The following is a 27,726-nucleotide window of genomic DNA, read 5'->3' on the forward strand; positions in this document are numbered from 1 at the left end:
ACCAGGGGAGATATTTACTAAAGGTTGATTTTGATCGATTTAGAGGATTCTTGTGTGATAATTCTGCGATTTTGCTGATCATAAATTTACTACCAAAATCATGGAAATTGCTTGTAAAATTCAGCTTCACACTTAAAATCACTGCAAATCACCACTGGAACAAACATCATCAAAATAACATTGGTACCAATGCAAATTTAAAATTTACTAAGAAAACCGCACCAAAATCGCATCTCAATGCACCAAATCAATGTACTTGCTTTTAGCAAGCTTATCTTATTACTTTTGAATGAACAGCTGAGAGAGAAAGTTGGCCTAAAGATCAGTGGACGCGTCTTGTGACACCCTTCAAGACTGGAAAACTGCAAAAAGCCTTTTTTGACTTGTGCCTGACAGATGCCAAAGACTATAATAAATTAAAATGAGAAATCCTATCTCCATTGGGAGCCACAGTTTTTGTTCATGCTCAACAAGTTCACTGCTGGAAATACCAAACAGAAAAGACTCCCCACTCTCAAATGCATGACCTCTCCATTTTACACAGAGTCTAACAGGACCACCGATCATGGAAAGGGTTGTTAAGGATCGATATCTATGGTGTCTACTTATAACTCTGTGCAAGTGAGGGAGCCATGCAGACCCTAAAACAGCAGACCATTTGGTTGAAATGGTGGAGAGGTTTGTGGCGAAAGAGGAACTATTAAGTGTACCCCACCGGGTGCTAGTCTTGCAACGGCAATCTACAGTGACCACTGGCAAGACTGTTCCAGGGGAAAAGGGCACTGAAATGAACCTAGACTGTAGGTTTGGAACCTGTAAATAAGTCAGAAGTTCCAGGAAGGTTCCTACCCTGTAAAATACTTGATAATAATATGATCCAATGTTTTCAATGTGGTGGTTTGAGCCATATTGTTGTTAATTGTTCGCTTAGTCTCTGAACCTATGCAATATGACACTACTTATGTTGATTGCAAAGTGTCTTTCTTTGCTCTGCTACAGTAGCATGTACTGCAGACCTACAGGCTGAGACAGATAAGCAAGTATGTATAGTCACTATAGAAGGAAACCAGGTAGAGGCTCTGTTAGACTATGTAGTCTGGTTACTTTTATGAAAGCTGAATTGGTGAACCCCTTAAATCGTAAGGTGAAAACTGTTGTTGTGAATTGCGTACTTGGGGATACTCTGTATTTTGTTATTACAGAGGTGAACATAGAAATGCAGTATGATTCTGCTGTAGTATCTGTGTGTTTGGTGCCTGGATTTACCTATGATGCGATAGTGAGGAGTGACTTTGCCCACTTCTTGAAACTATGGGAAAGTTGATTTATTACAGAAGTAAATATCATACTATTACACACGTGTCAGTACCTTTGGTCCTTATATGTCTTATCTCCCACAGTGTGACCTTCGTAGTGCACCTAACATGGCTGCCTCACCTTGCACGCTCATGGATGGGATTAAAAAATACGAGGACCTGACGGTTATGCTGGAACCTTACTTTGAGCGTTAGGACTGAAAACCACCCATTTTGTGTAGTATCTTCTGAGAAGAACCTATTCTACCAAGGGTAATTCTATGTAGTGAACCCAACACGGCTGCCTCACCTGGTATCTTTGGTGGGTGAAATATTTGACCAATGGAAGTTATCACCCAAACTGACCGTACCAACCATACATTATGCTTATTGTGCTCTCTAGGTTTAATTTTTTATTTCTGTATTACTTAATGTTTTGTACTATGTGCTTTGTTTTTTATGACTGTAGAGTGCCTTGAGTCCTGTTGGAGAAAGAGTGCTATATAAATAAAATAATAATAATAATAATAATAATAATTATTATTATTATTATTATTATTATTATATATTCCAGACCAGCTTGAGAATGTTACTGATACAGTGGCAGTGGAAGTGTCTACATAGTCTAAAATGTGCCCTTTTTCAAGCACAATTAGGGAGCCAGAGAATGATGAGAGCAGTAGTGGGGCACAAAATGATATACCTCCAACTGAAGTAAAAAATGTTGTTGAACCAGCTGAGATCTGTGCCTTAGAGCAGTTAAATGACCCTACTTTGGTAAAAGCTAGAGAGGATGTAAAAGAGATTGAAACCTCATAGACCTGATAGTCGGTTGTCATATCCTCACATGCCAGTACGCCAGGATTTTTTGTATCAAGTTACTAAGAAAGTGGGAGCTATTTTGAAACAGTTGGAAGTCCCCAAGTCATATAGAAGAATGGTATTAGATCTAGCTCATGGTCACATAACTGCCGGTCATCTAGTGGTAGAAAACATCACTTAAAGAATTTTAAAGAGGTTTATCTGGCCTGGGGTCCATAACAGGGCCGGCTCCAGGCATACTAGCACCCTGAGCGAGAAAATGTAAAAGCGCCCCCCAACCCCTATGCGCGCGCCGAAGGCGCGCGCGCGCTTCGGGAAAAGTGGGCGTGGCCTCCTGGGAAAGTGGGTGTGGCCTCGTAACTTCATATTATTAAACTATAAATAAATATATTTTTTCACACCCCCTCTATGCACACAATTAGCAGCCTTATGCAGAACAGCCACAGTAGTGTTCCTTACACACAATGTCTCCAGTGTAGTGCCAGCTACACATGACATGCCCCGCAGCAGTGCCAGCAACACATGACATGCCCCGCAGCAGTGCCAGCTACACATGACATGCCCCGCAGCAGTGCCAGCTACACACAATAGACCCCCAGCAGTGCCAACTACACATGATAGTGTTCACGTTTTAGGGCAGGGTGCTGATCACAAGGAGGGCACATTTTTAAGTAAGGAGGGCAAAATGATGTACATACTGTAATGCTTGGTGCTCCTCCACCCACATGCTGAAGCAGGGACAGTGCGTGCCGAAGGCGCGCAGCAAAAATTTAGGGGCGTTGCTTCGTGGGGAAGGTGCATGACCACAGTATAGTGGCAATTCGCATTACACCACATAGTAGTGCAGCTAATACACTTTGCACCAGGTAGAACCTCCTATACACTTTGCGCCAGGCAGAGCACGTTAGACACTTTGCGCCAGGCAGAGCACGATAGACACTTTGCGCCAGGCAGCGCACGATAGACACTTTGCGCCAGGCAGCGCACGATAGACACATTGCCTAGCCACAGACGCCTAGTAGATACACTACATGATATGCCCCCCAGCAGTGCCAGCTACATGTGACATGCCCCCCAGCAGTGCCAGCTACACGTGACATACCCCCAGCAGTGCCAGCTACACGTGACATGCCCCCCAGCAGTGCCAGATACATAAATGGCCACACAGTGCAGATATGCCCCCAGTGCCAGATACATAAATGCCCCCACAATGCCAGATACATAAATGACCACACAATGCCAGATACATAAGTGCCCCCACAGTGCCAGATGCATCAATGACCCCACAGTGCCAGATACATAAGTGCCAGATCCATAAATGCCCCCAGTGCCACAAAACATAAATGCCCCCACAGTGCCAGATAAATAAATGCCCGCCGTGCCACAAAACATAAAAGCCCCCACAGTGCAGATATGCCCCCACAGTGCCAGATACATAAATGCCCCCAGTGCCAGAAACATAAATGCCCCCACAGTGCCAGAAACATAAATGCCCCCACAGTGCAGATATGCCCCCACAGTGCCAGAAACATAATGCCCCCACTGTGCCAGAAACATAATGCCCCCACAGTGCAGATATGCCCCCACAGTACCAGAAAAATAATGCCCCCACAGTGCAGATATGCCCCCACAGTGCAAGAAAAATAATGCCCCCACAGTGCAGATATGCCCCCACAGTGCCAGAAAAATAATGCCCCCACAGTGCAGATATGCCCCCACCGTGCCAGAAAAATAATGCCCCCACAGTGCAGATATGCCCCCACAGTGCCAGAAAAATAATGCCCCCACAGTGCCAGAAAAATAATGCCCCCACAGTGCAGATATGCCCCCACAGTGCCAGAAAAATAATGCCCCCACAGTGCAGATATGCCCCCACAGTGCAGATATGCCCCCACAGTGCCAGAAAAATAATGCCCCCACAGTGCAGATATGCCCCCACAGTGCCAGAAAAATATTGCCCCCACAGTGCAGATATGCCCCCACAGTGCCAGAAAAATAATGCCCCCACAGTGCCAGAAAAATAATGCCCCCACAGTGCAGATATGCCCCCACAGTGCCAGAAAAATAATGCCCCCACAGTGCAGATATGCCCCCACAGTGCCAGAAAAATAATGCCCCCACAGTGCAGATATGCCCCCACAGTGCCAGAAAAATAATGCCCCCACAGTGCCGGAAAAATAATGCCCCCACAGTGCCAGAAAAATAATGCCCCCACAGTGCCAGAAACATAAACGGCCCCACACAGTGCCAGACAGATTTTAACTTACCTGTCACTGACACTGCGGTGCTGCTGGGAGCCGGGAATACTGCTGTGGGCGCGGGCGGGCCGCGGACGGAGGATCGAAACTGTCTGCACGCTATGCACGCTGCGCGGCGCCGGCGTCCAACGTCAGACGCCGGCGCCGCACAGCGCGCTGCATAGCGCACACAAGCGGCCGGGAGTGGGACACACAGAGGCTGGCTCCAGGCAGGAATATGGCGGCCGCAGCGTGCGGCGCCCTGTAAGAGTGGCGCCCCGCGCGGCCGCTCTAGTCGAACATGCCTGGAGCCGGCCCTGGTCCATAAAGAGGTATCTGAATATTGTGCATTATACCCTGATTCACAATATAATGCTCCAAGGCCACATTTTAAAGTCCACTTCTCCCATTACCCATCATTGAGGTTCTATTCGAAAGAATACTGCAGCTATGGATTTGGTTGGACTTCTAATAAAATCTGCCATAGGCCATTAATAGATTTTGGTGATAATGGATTATGCTATCAGATACCTGGAAGCGATACCATTCTGCAATACGTCAACAAAGACTATTGCTAAAGAACTAGTACATGTCAAAAATCATGAAAGAATTATGCCCGTTTAAAATGACTCAGTTAAGAATGTCCGTGTATAACCCCCAGATTGATGGGTTAGTGGTGAGGTTTAACAAGACCATAAACGAAAGCTAAAGAAAGTGTTGGATAAAGATGGAAGAGACTGGGATTATTTACTACCACATCCAACAATCATCACCAGGCTCTTACTAGTTGGGGGCAGGGGCATCACTTACCCCTATGACACCTGGGGCCAAATGTAATAGGTAGCGATTTTGGTGGTTTACAAAAAAAACGCATCATATCGCACGTTTGAAACTTTTGATTTTTAGTTAAAAATCAAAAATGTAATAGGGTGCAATTTTTAGGGTTAAAACAGAATTTGCATGTGATTTTTTGCGATTAATAGTAAGGGAAACGTGGTTTTTACTTAGAAATAAAAACATGCGGTTTTTAGTAATAAAAACATGCATTTTTTAGTATGTTTTCATTACTTTGTGCACTTAACCAGAAAACTGTGCAGATCAGTGAGATCCATTCATGCTTCTGTATGGAACAGTAAAGAAAGTGTTAAAGGACTTCCGGTTCCGGCTTCATGGAGACCTGAGCTCCGTTTTTGAGCTCCGTCTCCCGATCCTCCGCAGCAACCTTTTATTAGGCTTCTAAAGCCTCGTTTGGCGACCGGAACCCTCCCGCAGTGCCCCTACACCCCCCGCCACCGAGATGGACTGCTTTCTAGCGCCGCTGATGCCGCAGCCACAGACGGACCATCAGCAGCAGCCGCAGCCTCCACGCCAGGAGAAGCGGCGGGCTGCAGGGACCATGCAAGCAGACTATGCTGCGGAGAGCGCACCCCCCCTGCATAAGAAAACCGCGGCAGAGGGACCTACATCTGGGGGACACGTGAGTGCGGGCTGCGATGCCCCTGTGACATATTCCGAGGTGGTGGCGGCCATTACAGCCACTATGACTCCCCTTCTATCTAAAGCAGTGGCTGATATCACCAGTCAGCTGCAACATCTGACCCACAGGGTTTCTAACACAGAACAACAGCTTAATGTAGCCTCCCATGATATAGGAGATCTGCAGCACACTGTGAAGCGCCTCACTAACGACTCATATCAGCTATGGAACAAGATAGACGATATTGAGAACAGATCGCGTCGAAATAATATTAGGCTGGTCGGCCTCCCTGAGTCTATAAAGGGGCCTGCTCTGGCCCATTTTGTCCGCAACACTCTACCCTCGCTTTTAGGCATAGAGGCGGTTTGCCAGGACATGGTTATAGAGAGGGTTCATAGGGTGGGCCCGACTCCGACCCCTAACAGGCCGAGACCCCGCGTTACCCTGTTCCGCTGCTTAAATTACCTACACAAAATGGAGATATGGTCAGCCTCTCGCAAAGCTAAATCTTTGTCATGGGAAGGACATAAGCTTCACATTTTTCAAGACTACTCCGCTGAGTTATCACGGGCCAGGAAATCCTTTTCCCCTGTTTGTTCTCAATTGGTCACCGAAGGGCGCAAATTTGGCCTACTGTACCCTGCCAGGCTTCACATTTATGATGGGACTTAATTTAAGGACTTCTCCACCCCGCCTGACGCTTTGGCTTATCTCCAGGAGCTGTCCCAGGCTAAGAATGCAGACATCTCTGATTCCGCTAATTGAGGAACTGTGCTCCATATTCTAAATTGTCTCATTAAGTTCGACCTGCTCTGCATGACTTCATGTCTGTTTAATGATTCCTAAATTTATACCGTTACCCCTTTTTTTTTTTCTACATTTAGCGGGTCATTCTTTCTATATTACATGTTGTCTTTCTATATTACATGTTATTTTAATGTTCTTTTGCGCAAAGCGCTGCCGGGACCTTCGGGCCACAGTTATACAGTTGTATTTTGCTGCAATTTGAGGATCGGAGACGGATACGCCCCTCCGAGCTGGATGTGTGTCTCTTTTATTATGTTACTTTATGTGCTTTTACTCGGAAGTCTGGCATCAAACGCTAGCGTTTGTATGCCTTTTTTCATTTGTACCCCCTACCTCTCCTCCTGTATACTCCCTCCCTCCCTCACTGTTTGGTACCCTCCTCCAACTCCTTTGGGCGCTGTCCTGCGATGTATAAATTGGCTAGAATGTATGATGTCCTTTGGCATCATTGTACTAAAAGTTCATCTTTTTGTATTTTTATGTTTTAGGCCGCTGTTTCTTTTTTCCCTGTTTCCTCCAGGGATGCCTAGTCTACGCTACGCAACCTGGAACGTTGGAGGTATCAACTCTCCGGCGAAACGCAGGAAAATTTTGATCTTCTTACAAAAATCTGGCGTGGACATGGCATTCCTTCAGGAAACTCATCTGACTCCTTCTGAGTCTGCAAAATTGGGAATGCTGGGTTGGTCTGTATTGGCATCTTCTTCCTACAGTTCCAAAGCACGAGGAGTGGTTATCCTGGTAAAATGCACACTGGCCCATGAAATTCACTGTGTTGTTATTGACGATACAGGTAGATATGTGGTGGTCTTGGTAGACATACTAGGCAAGAGGCTCACGCTGGCGAATGTATATATTCCCCCTCCCTACTCCAAATCATACTTCCAGCATTTAATTACCCTTTTGACCCCCTTCATGGGTGACAATTTGATTATTGGTGGAGATTTTAACCTGATCTCTTCCTCCTTACTTGACAGATCGAACACCCGCGGGACTCCCCCTCCACTTCCTAAAGTTGGCATCCCCCTCTTCACCTCCACCCTACAGGTTATAGACCTGTGGCGAGCCCTATACCCAACGGAACGAGAGTACACCTGTCTCTCGGTGGCGCACGGCTCCCTCTCTCGTATTGACTATTTCTTCATTTCTCATGCTCTTTTCCCTCAAGTCACGGACAGCTCTATTGCCCCCATCTCTCTGTCAGATCATGCTATGATTACCTTGACTATCCACTTCCCCGATGACAGAGACACAACTAGGTTATGGAAATTCCCATCTAGATTTTGTCGCTCTTCTACTTTCAAATCCTTCTTAGAGGCTGCATGGGACGATTATTGCATTACCAACTCTGGACATCTCCAGATGGATCCTTTTTTGTTTTGGATGTCGGCAAAAGCCGTACTCAGAGGAGCGATTATGTCTTTCACCGCAGCCTCCAACAAGAACTCCTCAAAGCAGTATCTAGTACTCCAGGACGCTCTCACTACGGCATTTCAGGCGTACAAACATGCACCTTCACCGGCCACTAAGCAAGCATATCTGCTCACTAAAACCCACTTTGACGAACACATTTCCGAAATGGGTGATAAATACCTTTTTTCTGTCCACTACAAGTTCCATAAATTCGGGAACAAGTCTGGCCGTTTACTCTCTAACTTGCTTCGTGGCACATTTTCACCGGCAGTGGTTCACCCCCTCCGCACACAGCAGGGCACACTGACTTCCACAAACAAGCAGATTGCACATATCATGCAGTCTTACTTTTCCCAATTGTATTCGTCCACCCCTCCAAGCACCTTGCAACCATCTTTACCAGCTTCGCATTCCCCGACATCCTGCTCTCAACCACCACACTCTCCCCCCACCCCCACTGACACTTCTCCTAACACTCCTCTCTTCTGGGAAGCTCTACCTTACCCTGTCCTCTCAGATGATATGGCTTCACAACTTTTATCCCCGATTACTATCACTGAAGTCCGAACAGCAATCAAACAATTAAAACCCAATAAGGCTCCAGGCCCTGACGGCTACAATGGAGAATTTTATAGACTCCTCTCTCATAAATTCGACTCCATCCTGGTAGACATTTTCAACTCCTTACTGCTAGCTAAAACCCCCCCACCCCACTTCAATTCGGCACTCCTCAAATTGCTCCCTAAACCGGGCAGAGATTTCTCCCTCCCAGGCTCCTACCGACCAATATCCTTGTTGAACTTGGATTACAAGCTGTTTGCAAAGATATTGGCCGATCGTCTGAAACTCATACTCCCTCACATTGTTCACCCAGATCAGACGGGCTTTATTGCAGGTAGACACTCGGTGGTCAATGTGAGGAGGGTGATAGCGGCCTTGCACTCCTGCCATGGTAACTTGTCCTCTTCAGAGTATGCCATCATATCCTTAGACGCGGAAAAGGCCTTCGACCTCGTCGAATGGCCACACCTATACGCAACCTTGAAACGTTTTAATTTCCCTGACGCGTTCATTGAGGCTGTCCGTGCAATATATTCATCCCCGGCCACTCAAATTTCTTGCAACGGCTTCCTTTCCGACCCCTTTTATATTGAAAAAGGTACTAGACAAGGCTGCCCTCTTTCCCCGCTCCTCTTTGCCGTCGCTCTAGAACCTCTAGCTTTAGCTCTTAGGCTTTCCTCTTCCTTTACTGGCATCTCTATTGGTAACACTGAGCTCAAGGTCGCCCTGTTCGCAGACGACATGTTGTTATTTGTCTCGAACCCTCTCACATCGGTCCCGGAAATTCTGCGTTTGATCTCGGACTTTGGTGAGACGGCTGGTTATAAGATCAATGTTACAAAATCAGAACTGCTTCCTATACACGTCCCCCCCTCCACACTATCCTTACTTACACAGGCATCACCCTTCACGATCACTCAGTCACACTTTAAATACTTAGGGGTCAATATTCCACGCGATATTTCGCGGACTTACGAGCTAAATTTCTCCCCGACCATTAAGGCTGTGCTTTCTAAACTAGATGGGTGGGCTACCCTTCCGCTCTCATTGCTAGGGAGGATTGCAGTACTTAAATCTGTGATATTTCCCAAGATCTTTTACATTATGCAGTCTCTTCCAATCAGCCTAAAAGTTGCGGATGGCGTTACATTACGCAAGGCTATGACTCGATTTATATGGCATGGGAAGAAACCAAAAATAGCCTTTGCTAAACTTGTAATGGACAAGTCAAGGAGTGGGTTAGGAGTCCCGGACTTTCTTTCTTACTCTCTTACAATCTTTCTTCGATATGCTGCTGACTGGCTCCTAGGTAAAAGCACCTACACTGACTTGGCTCTAGATGCTGACGCCTTCCGACCCTATTCCCCATGCGCCCTTTTACACGCCAAGAAAACCGACATACCTCCATCAATCCTGGAACACCCCTTATTTCGAGACACTTACTTTAGTTGGATTAAACTACACAGGAAACTCAAATCTGACCATACTGCTTCCTCTTATATATCCCTTTGGGGAAACCCATCTTTTCCTCCTTCCCTTCACAATGCTCTGTTTCTACGATGGTGGGAGAGGGGGCTGTGCGCTGCTTCTCAAGTATTTGACCCGGGAGGCCATATCCCTCAATATGCAACTCTAAGAGACAGGTACTCTATTCCGTCCTCCCACTTCTTTATGTATCTACAAGTGAGACATTATCTCCAATCATTGCGCCTTGACTCTTTTCTCCCGTCCCCCTCCTCCCCACTAGCAAAAATTCTAAAACATTGGGAATCCCATCCTTACAAATTAAAGCAAATTTACTCACTCATCGTGAATATACCCTCCATGCCATTTATATCTAGACTGGTTGCTTCTTGGCAAACAGACATTCCAAGCATGACCTCTTGTGACCTCCTCTTAGATCATCACCACCGCACCATGTCAATTCTAGGCTCTGCATACCTACAGGAGGTACACATCAAATCCATCCACAGAGCATACCTGCCTCCCTATGAACAGTTATCAATTGATCCTGTGATCCCAAATAGGTGCCCTAAATGTAAAGGAGCTAGAGCCTCTTTTTACCACTGCCTCTGGAGCTGCACTAGGATCCAACGCTTCTGGAATAAATTATTTGTGTTCATAAATACCTATTTTCATACGTCATTGAGACCTGACCCCTTAGCCTGTCTCTGCATCAATTTTTCTATTTGGAGATCGGTAAGAGGGATTAGCCTACTTTTCCCCTTGCTGACCATGCTGTTTACCATATCCAAAAAAGCAATTCTGAAACATTGGGTTGTCAGATCGACCCCCTCCTTAGCTGAAGTTCTGAAAACTATGTTACAATATTTGTATTTTGATCTTAGGTCCACTCTCCTTACGGGACCCTCTGGCCTTACTGGGTTCTACAAAAAATGGGGTCTTTATATGGCCACTCTAGACCAGACCACTCAATCCACAATAATTGCAGCATTTGAAAATCCCCAGTGGAAAATGTCCAGATAACCTGGTTTCTTTTCCTTTTCTTTTTCCTATTCCTACTTCTCTCTCTATCTCCTCGTCTATCCTCTGGATATCATTTTCTCTCCCTTTCTTTTCATGTCTTCTACACGCCTAGCTTGTCATTATCTTTAACAATGTTATTATATCAGTTTGGTTGCAACAACTTACGTAGGAACAAGGTATAATGATGTATGGTTTTATGCTCATGACCCCACACTTATGTGGTGGTGGGCTGACAGCGCTCTGACCTTTCCTCCCCCCCCCCCCCATGTTTGACGGTATTTTTGCCTATTGCATATTGATGTTTGACTTAGGTATACCTCTATTGATCCACTTTTCATGCGTTCCATATGTTCCAAGGATCGTAATCTTATGATACTGATACCATGTTGTCAAACGTATATTTCTTATATGAAAAACCTCAATAAAAATCAGTTCTTTAAAAAAAAAGAAAGTGTTAAAAATATTTTTTAAAAACAACGTGCAGGTCCCCCCCAAAAGCATAACCAGCTCCGGGCTCTTTGAGCCGGTCCTGGTTGCAAAACTATGGGAAAAAGGTCAATGGTGGGAACTTTGCTGTCTGCGGTAGACTGCGAGGTTCATTGAAGTCACCCACAAGAGTGATCTCAATTAACCTCGCGGTCTACTGTCTTGCTGGGACCTGTAGTTCCACAGCAAAAGACAATATTTATTGAATTATTTTTGTACACATTTATTGCTATCAGCCAGCCATCCACAGCTCATGGATGGTGGGTACAGCCTCGGGCTTCATCCCTGGCCCTTGGGTGCCTGATGGGGGGTGGAGCCCACTGCCCCAGGGAACCCTGGCCAGAGGTGACTAGTTAGGGTGTGTGATGCTGCGGCCGCAGGTACCTATATAAAAGTGTCCCACGGCTGTGGCATTACCTCTCTGGCAAGTGGAGCCCGATGATGGTTTTAAAAATACGGGGGACCCCTACTTCTTTTTTCCCTCATATTTTTGGAATCAGGATCAATCCAAGAGCCCAGTGCTGGTTGTTGAAATACGGGGGATCCCTACTCAATTGTTTGCCTGAGTTTTTGCAACCAGGACCGTCTCAAAGAGCCCGGAGCTGGTTATGCTTTTTTTTTTTTTTTTTGGGGGGGGGGGGGCACATCAGGGTTTTTTTTACTATTTCTTTACTTTTACAGTCAGAAGCATGCGCTGATCTCACTGATCTGTGCATGTTTCTGGCTAAATCACCAGTCTGAACATGGTCTATTATTCTGGTGATTTTTGTGTGCAAGTAGAAAAATCGCACCCTTTTACATTTGCAGTTTTGATTGTTTTCAATGGGAAAACATCTGTATGTGATTTTTCCCTTGCGGTTTTTGGTAGAGGCTGAAAACTTGTGATTTTGCCCATTCCCGCACCCTATTACATTTGTGATTTGCGGAAAATGTGCGATTTTGCTGTAAAAATCGCATGTTCCACAAAGTCACTAACTATTACATCTGGCCCATGGTGCTGCTCTAAAGAATCTATACACCACAAAAAGGGGGCATGACTTCATGAGAGTTGTATGGCTTTGCTGAGGGGGGGCATGGCTTCATGTCCTAAACCACTGTTTTTATCCCTCTGGGGGTCCTGGAGATGCTGACTGCCCCCGGTGAGTGTGTTCTCTGCAATTCTAAAGTGCATAATGTTACAGTGCAGCACCTGACTCCTGTCATTGAGCAGGTGCCAACATTTTGGTGTTATGCCTCATTGGGTGACATACAGGTGTGGCCTGCACCCCCACACCTCTGTAATGACGCCACTGTGAGAGGGTAAGGGCACACTCTTGTTGGGGTCACCCTTGCAAAGCATTAAAGTCCCCTCTAGGCAGCACAGACTGGGGATTCCTGGGGAAGTGATGACATTCCAATAAAGGGGTCCCCCCACTCCAGGGCACCAAATGCCTGGGCTGAAGGCCAGGACTATCCTCGGCACCCCTGGGTGGTGGGTGCCGAGTTGATACCATTTGAGTTGGTTGATGGAAACCCCATAGACCTAATAGTCTGTTGCAGTGGTGCAAGTAGAAAAAATGTCTTATAGGTACTGTGTGCGTGTGCACCAAAAAAAATGAGTGTGGCCAAATGCCACATGGGGCATGGCCAATGAAAATGGGAGCATGATACACATATGTGGAGGCCAGATACACATATGACCTCAATAGTACAGAAATACACGTTGCCCCACAGTGCCAGATACACAAATGTCCCCACAGTGCCAGATACACATTGTCCTACAGTGCCAGACACACATTGCCCCACAATGCCAGATACACATTGCCCCACAGTGCCAGATACACAAATGCCCCAATGTCAGATACACATTGCCTGTCACACCTCGCGGGCAGCGGCGGCCGCGCTTGCCTCTGCGGGTGTCCTGGATGGCTTGGCGCCTCTCTCCTCCGGCGGTCTCGGGGTTCCGGCGTCGGGTCGGTGGGTCTCCTCGGCGGCTTCCCGGAGCGAGGGCGCCGCCATGTTGACTGAGGTCAGGTAGGCGGAGCGGGGCTGACGTCACCTGCCCGCTCCGCCAATCAGGCAAAGGCGGGAGGTTTAAAGTCAGACGCCGGGCAGAGATCCGGCGCCTGTGTATCATCAATTCTGCCTGTCAGAAACCGTGATCTCCAGAGCTCCCTTGTTCCTGCTACTTCTGTGTCTCCAAGCATATCTGTGTTTCCAGCATCTCAGTGTTCCCAAGCATCTCCGTGCCTCCCAGCATTACAGTGTCTCCAAGCGCCCGAGCGCCACCACGTACCTCCGTGCCTCCAAGCACATCAGTGCCTCCAAGCGCCCGAGCGCCACCACGAACCTCCATGCCTCCAAGCACATCAGTGCCTCCAAGCGCCCGAGCGCCACCACGCACCTCCGTGCCTCCAAGCACATCAGTACCTCCAAGCGCCCGAGCACCACCACGCACCTCCGTGCCTCCAAGCACATCAGTACCTCCAAGCGCCCGAGCGCCTCTACGCACCTCTGTGCCTCCCAGCACCTCTGTGCCTCCAGCACCTCTGTGCCTCCAGCACCTCCGTGCCTCAGCACCTCCGTACCTCTGCACCTCTGTGCCTCCAGCACCTCCGTGCTCCAGCACCTCCGTGCCTCTGCACCTCCGTACCTCTGCACCTCTGTGCCTCCAGCACCTCAGTGCCTCCAGCACCTCAATATCTCCAGCACCTCTGTGCCTCAGCACTCAACACTTTTACAAGTCTTGTCTTTCAGGAGACCTTCAAGCATTCCTCCGTGCCTCCTGCCTACCGTCTTTATCCTGTATGAGGAAGACCTACATCCGGCCATCTCTACTGCGACCGAGTAGCGGTTCCTCTTCCCGGTCACCGGAAGAAGCCCCGAGTCCACAACACTCTCCAACCAGGTCAGTGAGTCAAGAGGCGGCGCAAAACCAGGTGATGCGGTATCTCCAAGAACTATCCGGCAGGCTGGATCAAATTCAGGTTTCCCTGGCTTCAGTAGTTCCGGTTCCTGCTCCGGTGCCCGCTCCGGTAGTCGCTCCCGATAATGCTCACGCTGTGTCCGGAACCAGGTCACGCCTTCAGCTTCCCACTCCCTCTCGCTACAACGGCAACCCGAAGAATTGCCGTGGTTTTCTTAACCAGTGCGAGGTACAGTTTGAACTCCTCGCACACAACTTCCCCACGGATCGATCCAAAGTAGCATACATTATTTCCTTGCTTGAGGGCTCAGCGCTGGAATAGGTGTCTCCGTTATGGGAGCGATCGGATCCTTTGGTTTCCAGCTACACCAATTTCATCTCATCTTTCCGCAGGATCTTTGATGAGCCTGGCAGAACGACTGCTGCCTCTTCAGATCTACTCCGAGTTTGACAAGGCTCCCGTTCAGTAGGTCAGTATGTGATTCATTTTCAGACCATAGCCTCCGAATTGCGCTGGAATAATGATGCCTTACGGGCCGCTTTCTGGAACAGGCTGTCCGACCGTCTTAAATACGAATTGATTACAAGGGATTTGCCAGATTCTTTGGAACAGTTGATCTCGCTCTGTGTGAAAGTGGATCTCCGCATGCAGGAACAAGTCGGCGAACGTTCTCGGTCTGATCGATGCAGATTCCGGGCTCCTCCGTCTAAACAATCGGTTACGACAGCTCCAGATGAACCCATGCAGATTAATCGGTCTCGACTGTCTCCAGAGGAGCGACAGCGTCAGCGTGAGAATAGACTTTGCCTCTACTGTGGAGCCGCGGATCACTTTCTCAAGCTTTGCAAGTCTCGCCCGGGAAACGGGCAGTCCTAGCCTGTACCGGGGAAGTCAAGCTGGGTGTGGTTTCTCAATCTTCTCCAGTAGTGGACTGTTTACTCTCAGTATCTTTGTCTACTGAAACAGAAGTCAAAACTGTTATGGCTCTATTGGATTCAGGAGCTGCTGGGAATTTTATTTCTCTCTCCTGCGCCCAGAGTTTGGGCTTGAAGTTACAGTTGGTCGAGCGACCTATTACGATCACAGCTATTAACGGTGTTCAAATTTCTAACGCCTTGATTACGAGTCAATCTGAGTCAATTCAGCTACAAGTGGGAGCTTTGCACCGAGAACAACTGGAGTTTCTGGTTATTCAGGAGATGTCTCATGATCTCATTTTGGGTCTTCCCTGGCTCAGGCTTCACAACCCTCATGTCGACTGGGGGTCGACACAAATAATTTCTTGGAGCCCTTTCTGTCGATTGAATTGTCTTGCTCCTGTCGTTCCACTCCGTGCATCGGCCAAGTTGGATGTGGAGTCTATTCCAGAGGCTTATCGAGAATTTTTAGATGTCTTCTCGGAACAGGCGGCTGATAAATTACCTCCGCATAGGCCCTGGGACTGTCCTATTTAGCTTATTCCTGGAAAAATGCCACCCCGAGGTCGCACTTATCCTTTGTCGGTTCCAGAGACACAAGCTATGTCAGAGTACATTAAGTCGAATTTGCAGAAGGGGTTCATCCGTCCCTCCACTTCCCCAGCGGGAGCTGGCTTCTTCTTTGTAAAGAAAAAAGATGGAGGCCTGAGACCATGTATTGACTATCGTGGTATAAATGAAGTCACCATTAAGAACAAGTATCCTCTGCCGCTCATCACAGAGCTTTTTGATAGAGTGCGTGGAGCTCGAGTGTTTACTAAGCTTGACTTAAGGGGAGCATACAATCTAATACGTATTCGACAAGGGGATGAGTGGAAGACCGCTTTCAATACTAGAGATGGGCATTACGAGTATCTGGTAATGCCATTTGGCCTCAGCAACGCCCCCGCCGTCTTTCAGGGATTCATTAATGAAGTTTTTCGGGACATGTTGTATCTGAATGTAGTAGTCTTTTTGGATGACATTCTGATATTTTCGAAGAATCTTTCTGAGCACCGACTACCAGTTAAGGAAGTACTCCTTCGGTTGCGCGAGAACCATCTTTATGGCAAAATCTCCAAGTGCACCTTTGAGGTTCCTTCTATTTTATTTTTGGGCTACATTATTTCTGGAACTGAATTGCGTATGGATCCGGAGAAACTCTCGGCCATCCGAGATTGGACTCAACCTCTTTCCTTGAAAGCAGTGCAACGATTTCTAGGATTCGCGAATTATTATCGAAAATTTATAAGAGGTTTCTCTACTATCGTGGCACCTATTACTGCTCTGACTAAGAAAGGGGCTGCCCAAGCAATTGGCCTTCTGAAGCAGTAGCAGCGTTCAAACAGCTGAAGACAGCCTTTATGTCCGCTCCCGTACTTCAGCAGCCAGATTTCCTAAAACCATTCTTTCTGGAGGTTGATGCTTCCACGGTAGGCATAGGTGCTGTACTTTCGCAGTACGCCTCAGATGGGAAGTTGCATCCGTGTGGTTTCCATTCTCGCAAGTTCTCCCCTGCTGAATTAAATTACACCATTGGAGACAAAGAGCTGCTGGCAATTAAATCTGCTTTAGAAGAATGGAGATATCTTCTGGAGGGTGCTAAACACTTAATTACAATTTTTACGGATCACAAGAATTTACTGTACCTAAAGACGGCCCAATGTTTGAATCCCCGTCAGGCAAGATGGGCGCTCTTCTTTGCCAGATTTTCCTTTATCATCAAGTATCGGGCTGGAACTCTTAATACCAAGGCGGATGCCTTATCCTGTTCAGTGATGGCTTCGGATGAGGAGAATACAGTGGAGAAGGCATTAATCCTTAGTCCCATCTCTATTTCTGCAGCTCCCACTGGGTTGGGCCCTCCTCCTGGAAGAATGTCGGTACCAGTTAAATTTCGACCAAGACTGTTGCAGTGGGCTCACACTTCTTAGTTTTCTGGTCATCCGGGAGTTCAGAAAATGTGGGAATTTCTGCAAAGATCGTACTGGTGGGACACTATGAAAAAAGATGTTCAAGAGTATGTTAATTCGTGTCCTCAATGTGCTCAGTACAAAACTCCACGTCTGCCGCCTGCGGGCTTGTTGCATCCTTTATCCATTCCTAAAAGGCCTTGGACTCATATCTCGATGGACTTTGTTACTGAACTACCTCTCTCTAAGGGTCATAACAGCATTTGGGTGATTATTGACCGATTCTCTAAGATGGCACATTTTGTTTCGTTGACCGGATTACCATCCGCTTCCAAGTTGGCCCTGTTATTTATCCAGGAGCATTTCCGCCTGCACGGTTACCTCTAGAAATAGTCTCAGATCGAGGGGTACAGTTTACAGCAAGATTCTGGAGAGCCCTCTGTTCAACTCTACAAATTAAACTCAAGTTCTCTTCTGCTTACCATCCACAGACTAATGGGCAAACTGAACTTATCAATCAGGATCTAGAGACTTTTCTCCGTGTTTACCTTTCTCCTCCTCAAGATAACTGGGTGGAGTTATTGCCTTGGGCCGAGTTTGCCCACAACCATCTATATCATTCTTCAACTGGTGAGTCTCCATTCTTTATTAATTATGGATTTCATCCCCAAGTTCCGGAGTTGCCCATTTGTCCTCCAGAAGAAGTTTCTGCTGCAGCCTCTACTCTCCGACATTTTAACCAAATCTGGAGTCGAGTTCATGCCAATCTCAAGAGAGTTTCCGGTCGCTATAATTTCTTTGCGGATAGGAAGCGACGAGCAGCTCCTCAATATAAGGTTGGCGACAAGGTATGGCTCTCTACCCGCAATCTTCGTTTGAAAGTACCTACTATGAAATTTGCCCCAAGGTTCATTGGTCCTTTCTCAGTGCTGCAAGTCTTGAACCCGGTCGTTTGCAAATTAGGGTTGCCTTCCCACCTTCGAATTCCAAACTCCTTTCATGTCTTTCTCCTCCGCCCCCTCATTCTGAATCGGTTCCACTCAGCATCCCCTAGACCAACTTCTTTAGTGTCTGAAGCTGGGACAGAATTTGAAATCAAAGCTATTCTTGACTCTCGTTATCTTCATAAAAAACTACAGTACTTGGTAGAGTGGAAAGGTTATGGTCCTGAGGAGAGAAGTTGGATCAATGCTACTGAGGTAACGGCTCCCCGACTGGTTCTGATCTTCCACTCCAGATATCCAACTAAGCCCGGAAAGTGTCCAGGGGCCACTCCTGGAGGAGGGGGTACTGTCACACCTCGCGGGCAGCGGCGGCCGCACTTGCCTCTCTCCTCCGGTGGTCTCGGGGTTCCGGCGTCGGGTCGGTGGGTCTCCTCGGCAGCTTCCCGGAGCGAGGGCGCCGCCATGTTGACTGAGGTCAGGTAGGCGGAGCGGGGCTGACGTCACCTGCCCGCTCCGCCAATCAGGCAAAGGCGGGAGGTTTAAAGTCAGACGCCGGGCAGAGATCCGGCGCCTGTGTATCATCAATTCTGCCTGTCAGAAACCGTGATCTCCAGAGCTCCCTTGTTCCTGCTACTTCTGTGTCTCCAAGCATATCTGTGTTTCCAGCATCTCAGTGTTCCCAAGCATCTCCGTGCCTCCCAGCATTACAGTGTCTCCAGGCGCCCGAGCGCCACCACGCACCTCCGTGCCTCCAAGCACATCAGTGCCTCTAAGCACCCGAGCGCCACCACGCACCTCCGTGCCTCCAAGCACATCAGTGCCTCCAAGCGCCCGAGCGCCACCACGCACCTCCGTGCCTCCAAGCACATCAGTACCTCCAAGCGCCCGAGCGCCTCTATGCACCTCTGTGCCTTCCAGCACCTCTGTGCCTCCAGCACCTCCGTGCCTCAGCACCTCCGTACCTCTGCACCTCTGTGCCTCCAGCACCTCAGTTCCTCCAGCACCTCAATATCTCCAGCACCTCTGTGCCTCAGCACTCAACACTTTTACAAGTCTTGTCTTTCAGGAGACCCTCAAGCATTCCTCCGTGGCTCCTGCCTACCGTCTTTATCCTGTATGAGGAAGACCTACATCCGGCCATCTCTACTGCGACCCAGTAGCGGTTCCTCTTCCCGGTCACCGGAAGAAGCCCCGAGTCCACAACACTCTCCAACCATGATATTGCCCCACAGTGCCAGATACACAAATGCCCCCACAGTGCCAGTATTACATTGCCCCACAGTGCCAGATACACAAATACCCCCCAATGCCAGATACACAAATACCCCCAGTGCCAGATACAAAAATTTCCCCACAGTGCCAGAAATACATTGCCACAGAGTTCCCACCCTGCTCACCGCTTCCTCTCTTGCTGAATCCCACTGGCTGTTATGGGAGGGGAGGAGAGCACAGTGCGCGCCTCTCCTGCCCCTCAATGCTCGTGAAGTCCGATCTACTCTCCGGCGGCGGGTATCTCAAATTAGGTGCTGGTTCGTTAGCCAATCAGAGCTTGCGGACCGGCAGCCTATCAGGAGCTGCGGCTGCCGGTCTGCGAGCTCTGATTGGCTAGCAAACCGATGCCTTATTGATATTCACGCCGCCGCAGCCGCTGGAGAACGGACATCACAGAGAATTGAGGGGCAGGAGAGGCGCTGCACTCTCCTCCCCTCACATAGCAGCCAGCGGGATGCAGGTATGGTGGACGGCCCGGCTGTACGGCGTACCGGCTGGGCATTTCTTACCAGTACGTCATATCGCCATACTTGCAGCGCTGGTCTGTTATCATAACCTTACATAGCAGTACATCAGGATTTTTTGTCATAACCTTACATACCAGTACATCAGGATTTTTTGTATCAACTGACTAAGAAAGGGAAGATATTGTGGAACAGTTGGTAGTCCCCAAGGCATATACAAGAACAGTATTAGAACTAGCTCATGGTCACATAACTGCCAGTCACCTGGGGTACAAAGCACCACTGAGAGAAATTTACAGATATTTTACTGGCCTTGGGTCCATAAAGAGATATCTGAATATTGTGCATCATGCCTTAAATGTCAGTATCATGCTTCAAGGCCACATTTTAAAAGTCTGCTTGTCCCATTACCCATCATTGAGGATCCATTAGAAAGAATAGCTATGGATATGGTAGGACGTCTAATAAAATCTGCCAGGGACCATCAATATATTGTGGTGATAATGCCAATATATTGTGGTGATAATTTTATGTAAAAAATCATGAAATAATTATGCCGCCTTTTTAAAATTACTCAGTTAAGAACAACCATATATCACTCTCAGACTGATGGGTTAGTGGAAAGTTTTAGCAAAACCTTAAAAAACATGCTAAAGAAAGTTTTGGATAAAGATGGGCTCTTACTAGTGGAAAACCCTTATAACACCTGGTGCTGCTCTTAAATGTCCCAATTTGATGATTGGAAACCACTGGAGGAACACTATCACAGAGTGGAGGCAAATCCGTTTTTTAAGTGTTCCTTTAATATGCTTTAACTGATTAACTGATCATTATACTGTATACCCATTTTATTGGGAGAATCAGGTTTTATTGATATGGAATTCTATGGGCTATATTAACTAAGCTCCCGATTTTGACCGATTTGTTTTTTTTTATTTCAAAGTGTCATTTCGGGAATTTACTAAACACAAATCTCGGCAGTGATGAGGGCATTCGTATTTTTTTTGAAGGCAGAGAAAAAAAATATGAATGAATACACCATCGGTCAAACACGCCTGTTATTTTATACAACTCGGTAATTTACAAAAAATTCGTATTCACAATCACTGCCGGCATTAGCCAAACACTTCCGTGAAAAAGAACAAATCGTAAAAAAAAGCAGTTTTCAAATAGACCTGCTTTTTTTTTTACCGTATTCTGATAGGCATTAGAGATGAGCGGGTTCGGTTCCTCGGAATCCGAACCCCCCCGAACTTCAGCCTTTTTACACGGGTCCGAGGCAGACTCGGATCTTCCCGCCTTGCTCGGTTAACCCGAGCGCGCCCGAACGTCATCATCCCGCTGTCGGATTCTCGCGAGGCTCGTATTCTATCGCGCGACTCGGATTCTATATAAGGAGCCGCGCGTCGCCGCCATTTTCACACGTGCATTGAGATTGATAGGGAGAGGACGTGGCTGGCGTCCTCTCCGTTTAGATAGAGAGTGAGACACTTGATTTACTAGTAATTTAATTTTAGTAATTTTGGGGAGCATTAGGACTGGAGTACTCAGAGAGTGCAGAGTTTTGCTGATAGTTATACTAGTGACCACCAGTTTTATTTATTATTTAAAATCCGTTCTCTGCCTGAAAAAAAACGATACACAGTCACATACCATATCTGTGCTCAGCCTCAGTGTGCTGCATGATTGATAATATCATCTATGTATATCTGACTGTGCTGAGTGCTCACTGCTCACACAGCTTAATTGTGGGGGAGACTAGGGAGCAGTTATAGCAGGAGTACATAACAGTGCACACTTTTGCTGCCAGTGTGACTGACCAGTGACCACCAGTATATTGTCTGCCTGAAAAAGTTAAACACTCGTGTGGTGTTTTTTTTTTTTATTCTATAAACGCATTCTGCTGACAGACAGTGTCCAGCAGGTCCGTCATTCATTATATTATAATATATACCTGCAGTAGTGATATATATATATTTTTTATATCATTATCATCCAGTCTATACTAGCAAACGCAGTACGGTAGTCCACGGCTGTAGCTACCTCTGTGTCGGCAGTGCTCGTCCATAATTGTATACCTACCTGTGATGGGTTTTTTTTTCTATCTTCTTCATACTAGTAGTTTAGGAGTCTGCTGACAGTGTCCAGCAGGTTCGTCATTATATAATATATACCTGTCCTGCAGTAGTGATATATATATATTTTTTATATCATTATCATCCAGTCTATACTAGCAGACGCAGTACGGTAGTCCACGGCTGTAGCTACCTCTGTCGGCAGTGCTCGTCCATAATTGTATACCTACCTGTGGTGGTTTTTTTTCTCTATCTTCTTCATACTAGTAGTTTAGGAGTCTGCTGACAGTGTCCAGCAGGTCCGTCATTATATAATATATACCTGTCCTGCAGTAGTGATATATATATATTTTTTATATCATTATCATCCAGTCTATACTAGCAGACGCAGTATGGTAGTCCACGACTGTAGCTACCTCTGTGTCGGCAGTGCTCGTCCATAATTGTATACCTACCTGTGGTGGGTTTTTTTTTCTATCTTCTTCATACTAGTAGTTTAGGAGTCTGCTAACAGTGTCCAGCAGGTCCGTCGTTACATAATATATACCTGTCCTGCAGTAGTGATATATATATATATATTTTATATCATTATCATCCAGTCTATACTAGCAGACGCAGTACGGTAGTCCACGGCTGTAGCTACCTCTGTGTCGGCAGTGCTCGTCCATAATTGTATACCTACCTGTGGTGGGTTTTTTTTTTCTATCTTCTTCATACTAGTAGTTTAGGAGTCTGCTGACAGTGTCCAGCAGGTCCGTCATTATATAATATATACCTATCCTGCAGTAGTGATATATATATATATATTTTATATCATTATCATCCAGTCTATACTAGCAGACGCAGTACGGTAGTCCACGGCTGTAGCTACCTCTGTGTCGGCAGTCGCTCGTCCATAATTGTATACCTACCTGTGGTGGGTTTTTTTTTTCTATCTTCTTCATACTAGTAGTTTAGGAGTCTGCTGACAGTGTCCAGCAGGTCCGTCATTATATAATATATACCTGTCCTGCAGTAGTGATATATATATATATTTTTTATATCATTATCATCCAGTCTATACTAGCAGACGCAGTACGGTAGTCCACGGCTGTAGCTACCTCTGTGTCGGCAGTGCTCGTCCATAATTGTATACCTACCTGTGGTGGTTTTTTTTTTTCTATCTTCTTCATACTAGTAGTTTAGGAGTCTGCTGACAGTGTCCAGCAGGTCCGTCATTATATAATATATACCTGTCCTGCAGTAGTGATATATATATATTTTTTAAATCATTATCATCCCGTCTATACTAGCAGACGCAGTACGGTAGTCCACGGCTGTAGCTACCTCTGTGTCAGCAGTGCTCGTCCATAATTGTATACCTACCTGTGGTGGGTATTTTTTTTTCTATCTTCTTCATACTAGTAGTTTAGGAGTCTGCTGACAGTGTCCAGCAGGTCCGTCATTATATAATATATACCTGTCCTGCAGTAGTGATATATATATATTTTTTATATCATTATCATCCAGTCTATACTAGCAGACGCAGTACGGTAGTCCACGGCTGTAGCTACCTCTGTGTCGGCAGTGCTCGTCCATAATTGTATACCTACCTGTGGTGGGGTTTTTTTTTCTATCTTCTTTATACTAGTAGTTTAGGAGTCTGCTGACAGTGTCCAGCAGGTCCGTCATTATATAATATATACCTGTCCTGCAGTAGTGATATATATATATTTTTTATATCATTATCATCCAGTCTATACTAGCAGACGCAGTACGGTAGTCCACGGCTGTAGCTACCTCTGTGTCGGCAGTGCTCGCCCATAATTGTATACCTACCTGTGGTGGGGTTTTTTTTTTCTATCTTCTTCATACTAGTAGTTTAGGAGTCTGCTGACCGTGTCCAGCAGGTCCGTCATTATATAATATATACCTGTCCTGCAGTAGTGATATATATATATATATATTTTTTTTATATCATTATCATCCAGTCTATACTAGCAGACGCAGTACGGTAGTCCACGGCTGTAGCTACCTCTGTGTCGGCAGTCACTCGTCATCCATAAGTATACTAGTATCCATCCATCTCCATTGTTTACCTGAGGTGCCTTTTAGTTGTGCCTATTAAAATATGGAGAACAAAAATGTTGAGGTTCCAAAAATAGGGAAAGATCAAGATCGACTTCCACCTCGTGCTGAAGCTGCTGCCACTAGTCATGGCCGAGACGATGAAATGCCATCAACGTCGTCTGCCAAGGCCGATGCCCAATGTCATAGTACAGAGCATGTAAAATCCAAAACACCAAATATCAGTAAAAAAAGGACTCAAAAATCTAAAATAAAATCGTCGGAGGAGAAGCGTAAACTTGCCAATATGCCATTTACCACACGGAGTGGCAAGGAACGGCTGAGGCCCTGGCCTATGTTCATGGCTAGTGGTTCAGCTTCACATGAGGATGGAAGCACTCAGCCTCTCGCTAGAAAAATGAAAAGACTTAAGCTGGCAAAAGCACAGCAAAGAACTGTGCGTTCTTCGAAATCACAAATCCACAAGGAGAGTCCAATTCTGTCGGTTGCGATGCCTGACCTTCCCAACACTGGACGTGAAGAGCATGCGCCTTCCACCATTTGCACGCCCCCTGCAAGTGCTGGAAGGAGCACCCGCAGTCCAGTTCCTGATAGTCAGATTGAAGATGTCAGTGTTGAAGTACACCAGGATGAGGAGGATATGGGTGTTGCTGGCGCTGGGGAGGAAATTGACCAGGAGGATTCTGATGGTGAGGTGGTTTGTTTAAGTCAGGCACCCGGGGAGACACCTGTTGTCCGTGGGAGGAATATGGCCATTGACATGCCTGGTGAAAATACCAAAAAAATCAGCTCTTCGGTGTGGAAGTATTTCAACAGAAATGCGGACAACATTTGTCAAGCCGTGTGTTGCCTTTGTCAAGCTGTAATAAGTAGGGGTAAGGACGTTAACCACCTCGGAACATCCTCCCTTATACGTCACCTGCAGCGCATTCATCATAAGTCAGTGACAAGTTCAAAAACTTTGGGCGACAGCGGAAGCAGTCCACTGACCAGTAAATCCCTTGCTCTTGTAACCAAGCTCACGCAAACCACCCCACCAACTCCCTCAGTGTCAATTTCCTCCTTCCCCAGGAATGCCAATAGTCCTGCAGGCCATGTCACTGGCAATTATGACGAGTCCTCTCCTGCCTGGGATTCCTACGATGCATCCTTGCATGTAACGCCTACTGCTGCTGGCGCTGCTGTTGTTGCTGCTGGGAGTCGATGGTCATCCCAGAGGGGAAGTCGTAAGACCACTTTTACTACTTCCACCAAGCAATTGACTGTCCAACAGTCCTTTGCGAGGAAGATGAAATATCACAGCAGTCATCCTGCTGCAAAGCGGATAACTGAGGCCTTGGCATCCTGGGCGGTGAGAAACGTGGTTCCGGTATCCATCATTACTGCAGAGCCAACTATAGACTTGTTTGAGGTACTGTGTCCCCGGTACCAAATACCATCTAGGTTCCATTTCTCTAGGCAGGCGATACCGAAAATGTACACAGACCTCAGAAAAAGACTCACCAGTGTCCTAAAAAATGCAGTTGTACCCAATGTCCACTTAACCACGGACATGTGGACAAGTGGAGCAGGGCAGACTCAGGACTATATGACTGTGACAGCCCACTGGGTAGATGTATGGACTCCCGCCGCAAGAACAGCAGCGGCGGCACCAGTAGCAGCATCTCGCAAACGCCAACTCTTTCCTAGGCAGGCTACGCTTTGTATCACCGCTTTCCAGAATACGCACACAGCTAAAAACCTCTTACGGCAACTGAGGAAGATCATCGCAGAATGGCTTACCCCAATTGGACTCTCCTGTGGATTTGTGGCATCGGACAACGCCAGCAATATTGTGTGTGCATTAAATATGGGCAAATTCCAGCACGTCCCATGTTTTGCACATACCTTGAATTTGGTGGTGCAGAATTATTTAAAAAACGAGAGGGGCATGCAAGAGATGCTGTCGGTGGCCAGAAGAATTGCGGCACACTTTCAGCGTACAGGCACCACATACAGAAGACTGGAGCACCACCAAAAACGCCTGAACCTGCCCTGCCATCATCTGAAGCAAGAAGTGGTAACGAGGTGGAATTCAACCCTCTATATGCTTCAGAGGTTGGAGGAGCAGCAAAAGGCCATTCAAGCCTATACAACTGAGCACGATATAGGAGGTGGAATGCACCTGTCTCAAGCGCAGTGGAGAATGATTTCAACGTTGTGCAAGGTCATTCCCCTCATCAGGCTTTTGCAGAAGAAGCTGGAGACATTGAAGGAGGAGCTAACACAGAGCGATTCCGCTAGGCATGTGGGACTTGTGGATGGAGCCCTTAATTCGCTTAACAAGGATTCACGGGTGGTCAATCTGTTGAAATCAGAGCACTAAATTTTGGCCACCGTGCTCGATCCTAGATTTAAAACCTACCTTGGATCTCTCTTTCCGGCAGACACAAGTCTGCAGGGGTTCAAAGAACTGCTGGTGAGAAAATTGTCAAGTCAAGCGGAACGCGACCTGTCAACATCTCCTCCTTCACATTCTCCCGCAACTGGGGGTGCGAGGAAAAGGCTCAGAATTCCGAGCCCATCCGCTGGCGGTGATGCAGGGCAGTCTGGAGCGACTGCTGATGCTGACATCTGGTCCGGACTGAAGGACCTGCCAACGATTACGGACATGTCGTCTACTGTCACTGCATATGATTCTCTCCCCATTGAAAGAATGGTGGAGGATTATATGAGTGACCGCATCCAAGTAGGCACGTCAGACAGTCCGTACTTATACTGGCAGGAAAAAGAGGCAATTTGGAGGCCCTTGCACAAACTGGCTTTATTCTACCTAAGTTGCCCTCCCACAAGTGTGTACTCCGAAAGAGTGTTTAGTGCCGCCGCTCACCTTGTCAGCAATCGGCGTACGAGGTTACATCCAGAAAATGTGGAGAAGATGATGTTCATTAAAATGAATTATAATCAATTCCTCCGTGGAGACATTCACCAGCAGCAATTGCCTCCACAAAGTACACAGGGAGCTGAGATGGTGGATTCCAGTGGGGACGAATTGATAATCTGTGAGGAGGGGGATGTACACGGTGATATATCGGAGGATGATGATGAGGTGGACATCTTGCCTCTATAGAGCCAGTTTGTGCAAGGAGAGATTAATTGCTTCTTTTTTGGTGGGGGTCCAAACCAACCCATCATTTCAGTCACAGTCGTGTGGCAGACCCTGTCACTGAAATGATGGGTTGGTTAAAGTGTGCATGTCCTGTTTATACAACATAAGGGTGGGTGGGAGGGCCCAAGGACAATTCCATCTTGCACCTCTTTTTTCTTTCATTTTTCTTTGCGTCATGTGCTGTTTGGGGAGTGTTTTTTGGAAGGGCCAGCCTGCGTGACACTGCAGTGACACTCCTAGATGGGCCAGGTGTTTGTGTCGGCCACTAGGGTCGCTTAGCTTACTCACACAGCTACCTCATTGCGCCTCTTTTTTTCTTTGCGTCATGTGCTGTTTGGGGAGTATTTTTTGGAAGGGCCATCCGGCCTGACACTGCAGTGCCACTCCTAGATGGGC

The sequence above is a fragment of the Pseudophryne corroboree genome, chromosome 4 (genome assembly GCF_028390025.1).
Source record: "Pseudophryne corroboree isolate aPseCor3 chromosome 4, aPseCor3.hap2, whole genome shotgun sequence".
NCBI classification, from domain to species: Eukaryota; Metazoa; Chordata; class Amphibia; order Anura; family Myobatrachidae; genus Pseudophryne; species Pseudophryne corroboree.